The 13,082-nt window shown below is 43.6% G+C and overlaps 2 protein-coding genes across 2 annotated transcripts in view; both read right to left on the bottom strand.

Moving 5' to 3' along the window:
- PLXNB1 (plexin B1) overlaps positions 1 to 13,082 on the bottom strand; it is a 3,809,096-nt gene that overhangs the window by 2,167,709 nt on the left and 1,628,305 nt on the right. The window lies entirely within an intron of this gene.
- LOC122807088 (plexin-B3-like) overlaps positions 1 to 13,082 on the bottom strand; it is a 336,306-nt gene that overhangs the window by 49,518 nt on the left and 273,706 nt on the right. The gene's annotated exons all lie outside the window — the stretch shown is intronic.

Raw genomic sequence — 13,082 nt, 5'->3', positions numbered from 1 at the left:
TTAAATTTTTTTTTTTTAAAAATTTTAAAAAAAATTTTTAAGAGGGTGTTTTTTTTTTTTTTTAAGGGTCTTTAGTAAAACAAAAAGCCTTGTAAAATGTGACAGGTACTCATCTTGATGAGAAAAAAAAAAGTATATGAAGGATTAACCTACCAAACAATAAGGGGGGAATATATCAAACATTGGAATTAAGACATTTAAATGAGGATGAGTATTGCACTGATCCACCTAAAACTGCTATTTTGGAGTTTTAAAAATGGGAGAAATTATAGCTTTCAGCAGGGAATATTACTTGTATGTGGGGACTGGAATTTAGTTTGCAACAATGAGGATGCATCTACGGGACCTAGAAGGGAAAATAACAAGGCAGATTTCCAAAAAAAAAATTATAAAAATATTTAGTATCAAAGACAAATCCGGTAGCAGGAACTCCTAACTTTATTATTATTCTCCAAGGTACAATAACTGGGCTAGATTTGATTGAAAAAAAGTTATGTCTTACCACAACGTTCCATCTGAGTTGTTGATGATCTTTCAGTCATCACTAATGGGTTTGGTTCCGAGCCCTCGGAACCAAGTCGGCCTTATACCAAACTTGCATGCACCAAAAACTCTTGAGCTAAGCTGCTGCCCACAATGCCCTTCACTCAGTTACCTTAGATTGAGTTTGCATGCAACATATAGAAGAAACAGAAAGTCAGAGGCCATCTCTGCGCAGAAACCCTGAAACACCACAAAGACCCAGAAGATCCTCCAGGAGCCTTTGGTGGGGGGCCAGTGGAAGGGTGTGATGACTGGAAGAACAACTCAGATGGAACGTTATGGTAAGACATAACTTCTTTATCTGAAGTTGTTAATCGTCTTCCTAATAATCACTGATGGGACAGAATCCCAAGCTACTTGGAGAACCTGGGTGGCCCTTATGGAGGAACATTCCTGAGAACCATTGAGCCAAAGGTTGCTCTTCCCCTGGAGATCAGATCTAATTTGTAATGCTTGATGAAGGTATGGGGTTTAGCCCAAATGGCTGCTGCACAGATGTCATCCATGGAGGCTCTAGAGTGGAAGGGAACAGACGGTGCGATAGCCCTAGTTGAGTAAGCTTTGATTTGAGCAGGCTTAGATTCATTCATTGAGTAAGCTTTGATTTGAGCAGGCTTAGATTCATTCGTAAGTGAATACGAGAAGATAATGCATTCCTTGAGCCATTTTGACAAAGTAACTTTAGATACTGCACACACCATTCTAGTACCAGAAAAGAAAATGAAAAGTTGGTCTGACTTGCGAAAGGACTTCGTTCTGTCCAGGTAGAAACGTAGTTGTCTATGAAAATCCAATGAATGCAGGCAGTATTCTCCCTTGTTTGAATAATTTGGAAAGAATACAGGAAGCTCAATGGACTGGTTAATAGAAAAGTCAGAAACCACCTTGTGGAGAAAGGATGGATTAGTACGAAGTGATACTCTGTCCTTATGGAAGATCAGATAGGGACTCAAATGCATAAAGCTTGCAACTCAGATATTTGTCTGGCTGAAGTGACTGCCACCAAAAACAAGGATTTCCATGACAAGAATTTTTGATCACATGTCACAGCAGGTTCAAAAGGGGGTAGAGAGAGACTCCATGCCTTCACCGGTTACCTGATAGGAGGGTCTGCTATGGAAAATTCCCTTAAGGAAGGTCTTGCAAAGTTGGGTGGAAATAAGCGGGACTCCACCTGAACCATTACGGAAGTTAGAAATAGCTGCTAAATGGACTCGAATGGTGCAAGTTGATGCACCATTGTCAAACAACTCAGACAGGTAATGAAGAATAGTAGCTACGGGAGTTGAAAACGGATTTAGCATCTGATCATATGACCAGAGAGAGAATCTTTTCCATTTGTCCCTGTAAAGTTTTCTGGTGGATGGTTTGTGGGAGGCCAGGATAACATCACAGACAGATGAGGAGAGGATTTCCTGCCTGGCAACTAACTTAAGTGGAGAAGCCAAGACGTCTGCTTGAGATTGGAAAGATTCGGTGGCGTCAGCCCCTTGTGGGTGAGATATGAGGTCCTGACGAGTGTTCAGGATCCAAGGAGGTTTAAGAGGTGAGGTTACAGGAAGGGAAACCACACTTGAAGTGGTTCGATGGGGGAGTTTAAAAAGGAAGACTTGGAGTCCGCGAGGTCACAAATGCGCATCCAGGCATGGCATCTCATAACTACCCCTGCACCCGCAGATCTAGCCACCCCATCGGGTTGCGTGGGACAGCAACCTCATGGACAAGTTGGAAATTGACTCTAGGGTGGCCAGTTGGGAAGCAACTTTATCGCATGCCCCATCCGAAACTTGACCCATGAGGGTTCAAGACAGCTTGGTGATGAGATCTCTCTGGAGCCTCGTAAAATGTGCCAAAAAGTTCAGAGACCTGACAGCAAAGGTCGCTGAAGTAAAAACTCACTTCCCTAACCTGTCCAACACCCGTGACTCCCTGTTATGCGGGTGGACAGTAGGACTTTCCTCCACAAGGTTCTTTTTCGTGGCCCCCGCCACCACCACAATGTCTACTGGCAAACCTGTAAATCAATAGGGTTGATCCTCTGGAAGGGGAAAGCATCTTATCTCATCTCCTGGGTATGGCCTCAGTGGTGCTGGGATTCTTCTATGCCCGCTGCATGATGAGCTTAACTAACTCATCGGCGGGGGGGGGGTCTCCCAAGAAGTAGAGGGCCGAGAGCGGAAGGCCTGCAGGAATACGGATTCCTCCAAGGAAGGGTTGGAGGGCTTCCAGTCACCATAAGACATAGTCAGGCGGTGACCGTGGGGACCCTTCCCCATCATTGTAGTCCGTATCTTCAGTGAGGGACTCCTCTGGGGAAAAAAAAACTTACCATAGTGGAAAGTGCATCGGACACGGATATCCTTCAGAAGGGACTCACGGAAACAGACAGCTGGTGCCAGAGCCATGGCCTTAAGTTAAATGCCAAAAAATGTATAGTCATACCCTTCGGGAAAAACAAGGTAATCCCAAGCTACCATATAGGTGGCAATCCACTAAGCACAGAAGAGGTTATCAGGGACCTGGGGACCCAGGTTGACAGTGGCCTTTCTTTTGACACTCACGTTGCTAAAGTGGTTAGAAAGACCTTCTACATTGCCCACCTGATCATGAAGGGATTCACATCCAGATCTAGTGAGGTCATTGTTCCCCTGTACTCTTCACTTATCAGACCAATGATCGAGTACAATGCCCCATTTGGGATGTATCTCGCCCAACATCTGCAGCAATTGGAGAGACCCCAAAAGTTTCTCACCAAAAGGATAAAAGGACTCCAAAATCTGTCATATGCTGCCAGATTGAAGAAACTCCAGCTCTATTCAGTCGCATACAGTCTGCTCAGAGGTGACATGTGCCTGACATACAAGGCCATGTCCAACCTGGAATTAATGGACATGCTCCACCTCAAAAAATCCAAATCCACCAAAACCACTAGAGCAAGTGACTTAAACCTTAGCACGGATATAAATAGGATGTGCTGGAGGGATAGATTTATCACTCAGAGACTCTCTATGCTGTGGAATAGAGTCCCGGTCCATGTGAGGCAGAGCACCTCGCTGGCTCTGTTCAAGAGAAATCTTGACCTGTGGATGGGAGATCGTAGGTTTACCCCGGGAATCATCTCTGTGTCACTGCTGGACAGAGGCACAACAAACTAATGGGTACAGTATTTTTTCATATAAGGGGTGGCGTAAGCCACAAAAATTCGGGCTAAGCTTATAAATGCCTTGGGGCAGATAGCCTAGTATAAACCTATGAACCCTATGAACCTATGTGTTTCCTCTTACATGTCCGTTTCCGAGGGGGTTCTTCAGTGGGAGTATCTGAAGAAGACTCGGAAAGGGAAATACCCTGTAAAGGGGTTTCCTGGGTCTTGCGCTCCTGGGGGGGGTGGGGGTGGCCTTTGATAGCTGCAGCTCAGAGGGAATGGGTGGTAGTTCCAATGTAGGAGGATTGTTCAAAGCAAGCACCCTCTCCATCACCCGGAAAGCAGGCCTGTCTGAAGAGGAATGGGAGCCCGGAAGCGAAGACGACAATTTCGGAACCAGAGTCGCACCCTGCTTCACGCAGTCCACTCCTGGGGACGGAGCCTCAAGCAAAAGCGGAGCGGGAGTCACTCTTGGACGCGAAGGCAGAACCGGTGACAAAATCGGAATCGTGGCCGGAACTAAGGGTTCCACGCCCCAAGCATGAGATTGAGGAAGGGTGAGATCCGACGGAACAGACACCCAAAGGGGCCTCAGACATGGTCGTTGTTGGCACCGAGGCAAAGGGTCCTCTCGTAGACATCGGAAATATGAGCCTTGGAACAGCAAGGTCCACGGGAGGAGAATACGTGGGGGTCACCAGGGAATGGACCCAAAACCCAGAGTGGGGTGGGCTCTAGGAAAATTCATAATTCCCCTGGTGGCCAGCAGCTGGTCAAAGAGGTGCACCACATCCATTTCAGATAGGCTCCTGGTGGACCTTACTGATGCCCCTGAAGGGGAATCTGGCCAGTCCAAAAAGGGACTGAAGGTTTGTCTGGCAAATGGATCCACAGACTGGGAGTATCGGGTCTGTGGTGGATTGAAAAATGGCACAGAGGATTCCAGTTTAGAAACCGGTAGCAGGGGAATAATCAGAGCCGAGAACGGGCTTGGAGCTGAAGTCAAAGCTGGGGTGGAGGTCAATAGCAGCTCCGAAGATGTTGTCGGAACACACGTCGGAGCAGAGATGAGTGATATCGGTGCCAAGGTAGAGGCAGGCAAACTGTCTGGAACCGAAGTTGCAGTGGGAGCCATAGTAGTCGGTGCAGGGACAGGCACCGATGAAGCAATCATGGCAACTTCTGTATGAACCACTGGAGCCAAACTCGGAGCCGAGGTGGTCATAACCGAGGAGGCGATTCGATGCTTAGTAGAAGTCTTATGGGCCTTGTGCTTATGAGTCTTGCCTCTATCACCAGCCAGTGAAGAGAGGTCAGAACGAGGATGTTTTCTGTCCACAGAAGGAGGGAATGAGACCTCAGACGCAGAAATAGCCTCCGAAAAAAGGAGAAGGAAGCAAGCCCTTGAGGATTAACTTGTTTTGACTTTCATTCAGCATCCGCTGACTGAAGCTGGCACAAATGTCACAGGGAGGTTTCGCCAATAAGTGCGGAATCCCCAAACAATACACACATTCCTCATGAAGGTCACTATTCGGGAGTTTACCACTACAAGAAGAGCAGTGTTTAAACCCCATTGTCCCTTTCTTTTCAGACATAACAATAGAAACACACACAACGCTAACTAGGAAGAAAGTTAGAGAGTGGGAAATACCAAATGGTATTGGGAGTACCACAAGGGTAAAAAGGGCAAATACTAACAATGGTACGAAAAAGGAGATACCTGTGGGTAGAGCTGAGTGTGAAAAGAGAGAGAAATAATAATTTGACAGGAAAGAACACACAAATACTTATAAAATTTGAACAATACAACACTTAGCTGGAGAGCTCGGTGAAACGCTGCTATATGGCTGTGCGGCAAACGAGATCTGAGGTAACCGAGTGAAGGGCATTGTGGGTAGCAGCTTAGCTAGAGTTTTTGGGTCACTCAAGCTTGGTATAAGGCAGACTCTGTTCAGAGGGCTCGGAACTGAACCCATCAGTGATGAATAGGAAGAAGATTAACAACTTCAGATTTATATTTCACAGGACATGTCCATTTAACTGTGAACAATGATACACATTCAATAACTATTTCAGATCATGTGCCAGTAACAACTCGGGTAAAAACGCAGGGTAGTAAAGAAAGAGAAAATGACTCTTCCCCACCTACTTGTTAGAGAGAGGAATTTAAGGAATGAGTAGTAGAAGTGATCTAGGAGTTATTAGGGAAGATAGAAAGTACTCTACAAGTTAAAGCTAGTGAGTGCAATATAATGAAAGTTGAATTAAAAAATGAGAGCGATCTGGTTAAGAATTACATAGGGGCCTGACAAAAATTAACATATTACAAGATAAGCAGAAACTCAAAAGAACAAAAGGTGTGATTGCAGAGTGCTAAAGATAAAATAACAAGAGTACCTAGAAAATATGCATGAGTTTGGAAAGATTGCTGTTAAGCAAATTTTTTTTTTTGATAACTACAGGGCACAAAAACATTTGGCACGACTCAGGCAACAAAGTAGAAAGATGGGTTTCTCAAGTGATGCTTCCACTGATACCTCTAGGAATAAACTAAGGATGCCATTGACCTTTGCCAGTAATGTGCATGTAGCATGTGATATTATTAAAAAAAACTGGGATATTCTGTCTACTGTACATGAGTTGAATAGGGTCATTGGCACAAAGCCAGATTTTGCTTTTAGAAATAATAGATCACTTAAGAGTCAGCTCTGTTATCGATCATTTAATACTAAATCAACTATAATATCTGATAGACTTGGTACATATATGTGTAGGAATTGTATGGCCTGTACACATATACATAGTGGTAATCATTTCACACATCCCACTTTGGGTTTTAAGACAGATACTGCTGTTTATGCAGATTGTTGAACAAAAAATGTCTATTTTTCCTATTGTACTACCGGCTTCTCATTTTACATAGGGAAAATGAACAGGGTGTTTAAGGATAGAATACTTGAACACCTTAGGGATATCATGAATGTTAAAGAAACAAGCGCACTATCACTACATGTAGCTAAAGAGGGTAAAGAACATAAATTTAGCTTTATGGTACTAGAGATTCTGCATAGCACCAAGAGAGGAGGGGACATAAATAATAGAACAGAATCTAGTGAACAGAAATGGATTTTGCGCTTTCAAGCTGATAAACCTCCTGGTTTAAACAGAGTTTCCCTGAAACCCTTCCTTAAAGCACGGCCATTAAAGCATTGATCTCTTTTAATATTTTATCATGTATATTTCAATAGTCCATCTTTTATTATTTTTTACTATTGTATTTACCAGTTTTAAGTACATATTGTTCATTTAGTCTGTTTTACTCAATTTTTTAACGCTCTATATATTCTACAGATGTATTTTATCACATGGCTTTTAGCTATGATGCACATTTTATCTGATTTTTGATTGGATGTTTTAGTGTTTAAAAATGTAACTGCTATTCTATCTTTGTTGGTCTGATGAAGCGGATGTTATTCCGAGAAAGCGCTTACCTACTACAATAAAGGACATATTGATCTTCACTGCTGTGTGGAACCAGATTATTTTTCTTTTTCTAGTCCAACTATACCTGAAGTAATGAATACTGTAAACAGAAATAGAAAAAAAATGGAAATTTGAGAAAAATACATCCAGGAAAATGTTTTGGAGGCGGAATGAGATTTCGACAAAAGGCAAGAATTGAATAATTTATGTAATGTTGTATAAATTACATAACATATGACAAAATATGTAATATATAATGTTTGCAAATGTGAACATTTTTATGATTTAATGATTTTTTTTTCATAAATGTAAGTTTGCCTATGTCACAAGTGATAATTCAATAAAGGTGTTAAAAAATGAAGATTACCATAGAGGGAACTTCTTTGTGAGACAGTGTTGTAATGAAATTATGAGACACAAAGGGAATTAAGACAGGTGGATGACAACTATGCTAAAATGAGAGCTATGTGCTCACCATAATGATAGTTATGTGTTGGCTACTTTCATTCTTTCCCAACAGAAGGCTCTTTGGATCTGACCTCAGACCTATCTTCAGCCACTCAAGACTTGGGTTCCCAAGCTTAGGCTCCTCACCTTAACCATGACCCCATGCAAAGCCCAACATTACCACAGATCGAGTTTGCCCAAGGGAAAAAATTTCAGCACCTTACAATGAACAATAAGAGTTATTATATAAAGAATTATTCAATAGATTACAAATGCTCTGAAACTGACCTGGAGCTAAAATGTATTTTAAAAGGGCTTTAGAATAGGTCAGTTTGGTCAAACCAGGATAAAAGGACGGTTCCATAATCAAGCAGGGGGGATAGGTGGGAGGGGATGCTGAGCAAAGATGGAAGCCAACAATCTATTGTTATGGTAGGCACATATTTTTCATATCTGCTGTTCTCTTCCATCCATTCCTCAATGGATGAGACAGAGTCCCCAGCTAATGTAAACCTTAGGTGGATTTATGGAAAGATATTCTGGGGGATGGCTGAATCAAAGGCTGTCCTGCCTCTAGAAAGTAAATCCAACTTGCAATGGGATATGAAGTTATGAACGTTAGGCTACAGGGCGAAAGCACATATGTCATCAACAGATGTCCTGGAAAAGAGGATGTACAGGTTGCCACAGATTTAGTACAGTAAGATTTAACAGCTTTAGTCAAAGGGAGACCTTTTTCTTTGTATATACAAGTTATGCAAGCAGACATGCAACTGGATAAGGTGACTTTGGGAATTCCATGATCTAGTTTATTTGTTAAAAAAGACACAAAGTTGATCAAACTTTCTGAAAGATTTCATACAGTGAATGTAAAATCAAAGCTGCCTATGAACATCCAATAAATGTAGCATGTATTTTCCTTTGCTAAAAAATGTTCAGGAAGAAAACTGGCAGATTAATGTTTTGATTCAAGTTTGTTTCTCCGGCTACCTTTGGGTAAAAAGGAGGGATTGGTTCGAAGGGAAACTGCGCTTATGAAAAGTAATGTATGGAGGTTTACATGAAAGAGTGTGGAGTTCTGCTACCTTTTAGCAGGACTACCTATCACAAAAGACAATGGTTTTCCATGTAAGGAACTGGAGCCCCACACCTTAGCTGCAGAATCCAACAGTGGTCAAGTCAAAGCTTTTAGCAGAATAGTAATATCCCAAAGAAGAGTAGGATCTCTAAGGTGGGGAGGCCTTATAAGAAAGACACTCATAAGAAAGGTCTTAGGCAATTTAAGAGGAGCAATGGGGATCTAATTCTTTTTCAGAAGTGTGAACAGGAAATAGCTGATAACTGGACTTTGATATTGGAATAGCTGGCACCATTCTAAAAGAGTGAAACTAGAAAGTTTAAAACTGCAGGGACAGGTGCTGTAAAAGGGGTCTAAATTTCTTTCCAAAGTTCAGCGTCAGAGAACCTTTTCCATTTGCTTTTATAAATCTTCCTAGTAGACACGCTCTGGAAGGAAGGAAGAATACGGATAACTTGGGAAGAAAGCCTAGACTGACTAGCAGTCATTGAAAGTGGGAGAAAACAACTGGTTAACTTGAAGGCTTGAATGTTCGGAAGAGGCAGGCCAAAAGGGTGAGAAATGAGATCTGGACTGGGGACCAGCATCCATGAAGGGTGTTTCACATGATGCCAGAGAGGTAGGGTAACTAAACTTGTCAAGGCCAAAAGTAGGAAAAATGATAACCGTGACCTTCCTCTAGAGTGCTTTCTGAAGAAATTTTGGGATGACAGGAGTCAGAGGAAAAGCACAGAGGAGACGGGGTGTTTGAGAAGCAAAAAGACTGCAGCACAGTTGGCCTCAGCAATGAAAAATTGCTCCCCCCCCCACCTTTTGAGTGATGGACCACTCATGAGACAGGAGGACAGATCTGCTCACGCCATCTGCTAGAACCTTGGACTTCCCTGGAATGTGCACTGCTAGATGAAAGTGATTAGAAGACATTGCCCATTGCCAAACCCTCATGGTTTCTCAATATAACAGGTAAGATTAGGGATTAGGTTAGCTCTATCTTGGTGATGAACCAGACTACAGACTTGTTTTCTGTTGGAATAGTTATCGGTCCTTCAGGGAATGAATCCTGAAAGGCCTGCAAGGATAGGATAACTGCCCTCATCTTTAGAACACTGATGTGGAGAACGGCCTCAAAAGGGGACCAGCAACTTTTGACTGTCTTTTTCCTATGTAGTGCCCCTCACCCACCCTAATAGGGAAGTGTCTGTGGTCACAGTGGCTTTGAGCAGGGGAAAGAAAAATGGGTGACCTTGCAATACCATAGGGCATTCAAGCCAACAGCAGATGATAGTCATGAAAATGTTCATGAGACATACTGAGAAAGAAATGGGTAGTCATCAGATAGTCCACTGCACTGCTAAGACCCACTTTAGAACTCTCATATGATATCTGGTGAGAGGAGACTAAGGTGATGGAGGCTGCCCTCGAACTCAGCAAATAAAGGACTATTCTTAGCATTGGTTGTTGGGATGATAGGACAATTTGGGCATGACTGTGAGGTGTTGATAATCTCTGTGGAACTTTCATTGTCTAATCAAGTGCATCCAAGTGTGCTTCTGTGAACTCTTATTACTTGTACAGGGCAAAATTTTGACTTGTCTGGACTAACTGATGCCCAGTGAACAAATCTGGAACAATGAGTCTTTTGCCTGGATAAGCAGATTCTTGGTAGGGGCTGAAATGAGCCATTCATCCAGATACAGGAACACCAGGAACCCTTGCAGCCTGAGGTATGCTGCTAATACTGCCATGCATCTGGTGACATCTGGGAGGCTGTGATGACGCCAAAGGGCAGGGTTCTGAATTGGAAATGACTGGCTCACAGCCATTAGTGGATAAACCTTCTGTATTGTCTGTCCATCTTGATATGGTAGTACACATCTTGAAGGTCTATGGAGCACATCCAATCATTCACACTCAAAAGAATGGAATACAGTGTGAAAATCAGGAACTCTGACTGCTTGACATATTGACTGAAGTAGCAGGGATCCAAGACTGGCCCAAGGTCCCTAGCCTTTTTTTGGTACCAAAAAGAATCTTGATTAAGTTCCAGATCCTAGTTGGTCTGGTGAAACCTCTTGGATGATTCGCTTGTTAGTAGCTTTTGCACTTGAGTGCGACTGGTCGTTGAGATGTGGAAGGTTTACTAACTTTTTGAATTGGAATGCAAGTATCTCTGGTTATCCACTACACCCATCTGTCTTCTGTGATGGACATTCAGGCTTTCGAATACAGGGACAGGAGCCCCCCAACTGCCCCCAGACAACAACAGTTGGGTAATCTTTCAGGAGGGCTGATAAGGCTTCCTGGTGAATGGACCTCTGAAACCCTGGCTCTGCGGACCACCTCTGCCTCGGGTACAACATCCCTTATAACCATCCCTCTCTGATGGTTGGGGGGGGGGTCTGTCTCCAGAAGTGCCAGGGATTTCTGAACTATAGTCGCCCCCCCCCCCCCCAATCTGGTTCCTAGAGAAAGATCTCTGGGAGACAGACAACCATATTCAGATTGCAGAAAGGGATTTTCCATCTTATTCATTCCTAGTAACTGTTGTCTACCTTTGAGCCTAGACTGTTGAGCCATTAAATGGGACATTAATAAAAGAATGTCTAAGTGCTCTCCAAAATCACAAGTGCAACCAGGCGTGTCCCTCAGCAGTAATGCCCATGTCTGCAACTCTTGAAGTGTCCTTAATAGCATTGGAGATCAGATGCATTAGGACATTTGACAGGGATTGCAGGGTGGCTAACAAAATCCAAGGCTTGCTTGTCTTCAACAAATGTAGACCCAGAGAGGGACTATAGGATTTATTTGGTCAAATCCCTCTGAGATATACTGATAAGTGCCAAATAGTCCAAAGTGACTGTAGCTGAAGCATATGTCCACTTCCCGAACCTGTCCATTGTACAGACTCTGTTAGGGAGAGGGACAGAAGACATTTCCTCTGCAAGCTCTTTCTTGGTGGCTGCCACCACTTTTATGGAATAAATGGCATGCCTCTTGCGCCAATGCTGGTGATTTTTCATGGAGACCAAATACTTATCTAGCTTATGGGGCGTTGGTTCAGCCACATTCGGCTCCTTCCAAGCCATCTTGGAGATTAGGTCCTCCACCTCATCTTTAGAAGAAACCACCCAAAATGTAGCTGAGCTGGACCCAAAAGCCTCAAGGAACACCGATTCCTCTTGGCAGGGGGCTTCCAAGTCCCACCAGCCCTTCTGTTCAAGAAGTTTGAGAATTTCTCCAAACAAGACATCATCAAGAGGGATCTGGGGGACCCCTCCACATCATCAAAATCTGTGCCCTCTGTCAGAGGCTCCTGGGGGGGGGGTCTATGTGTCTCCTTTTTACACATATGCTTCCAAGACAATTCCCCAGTGAGGTGTTCCAGAGAAGACTAAGTAAGAAACTTGCAAGTTCCCCATAGGGACTGATTAAAAGCTCATCAGGTCCAGCTGTCCCATGTGCACCAAAGGAGAGGGATCAGGACCCAGGGGCATTCTCTGGGGCTGGGTGGAGCCAAGCTGGGAAGAGCAACCTGCATCTCTGATTGGAGTGCACTTTCGTCAGCCTCGATTGCCAATGGTGAGCAAGATTTGAACAGTTGGAGCAGATGCAACCTCACTATGCAAACCCCTGAGCTCCACCCAGCTCATATCAGAAATGCTGGCATCAATCTCTTCAGCTCCAAGGGAAAGAGAGGCTACAAAACCATGCCAGTCAAACCTGTCCCCTAGATTCAGTACCGAAGTTTTGGCTTCGGGATCCTTCCAGCCTATCAGAGCCTTATAGATCAGAGATGCTGTCAGAGTAGAAGATAGCCAGATCTTTGGGTCTGGAACAGATAAACTCTGTGAAGTGGTCAGAACCATAACTTCAGAATACAACAAACAGATCAGGGTAGGGGCTTCTACTGGATATAGAGAGGAGACGTAGCTCCCTGGTCCAGCAGAAGCTAGAACCAGAAGGGCCCCCAAATGAATCTGGGTCCAGAGAAATTTCAACATGCAATCTAACATCAGCTTCAGAAAGGCTCCTGGTAAAAATGAATCAACAGAAAGGGATGAAGCGGTGGAAAGAGGTCTGGATGAGCAGTGGCTAATCCTCTCTTGTACAAAAGGAGATTGGACCAGAGCAGAAACTGGCTCCAGTAAAAAAAAAATGTGGCTCCAGAAGATGGGGAGTCTTCTATCTGATCAGGTTTGGCTCTGAAGTCTTGGACGACTTTGGTGTTGGAGAAGCTAGACAGGAAGAATTACTTAGAGGGCACGTCCTAGTCTCAGTCTTCTCTTTAAAAGTTTTGTCTGATTTGGATTTGTCTGCAGCCTTCTTTGAAGAAGAGGAAGCTCCTGTACCAGCTTGTTGACACTTGCAAGATTCCCCTGCAGG

The sequence above is a fragment of the Protopterus annectens genome, chromosome 7.part0 (genome assembly GCF_019279795.1).
Source record: "Protopterus annectens isolate FY-2018-M chromosome 7.part0, PAN1.0, whole genome shotgun sequence".
Lineage (NCBI taxonomy): Eukaryota > Metazoa > Chordata > Ceratodontiformes > Protopteridae > Protopterus > Protopterus annectens.
The sequence above is the reverse complement of the archived record's forward strand: the minus strand, read 5'-3'. Positions and strand labels throughout refer to the sequence as shown.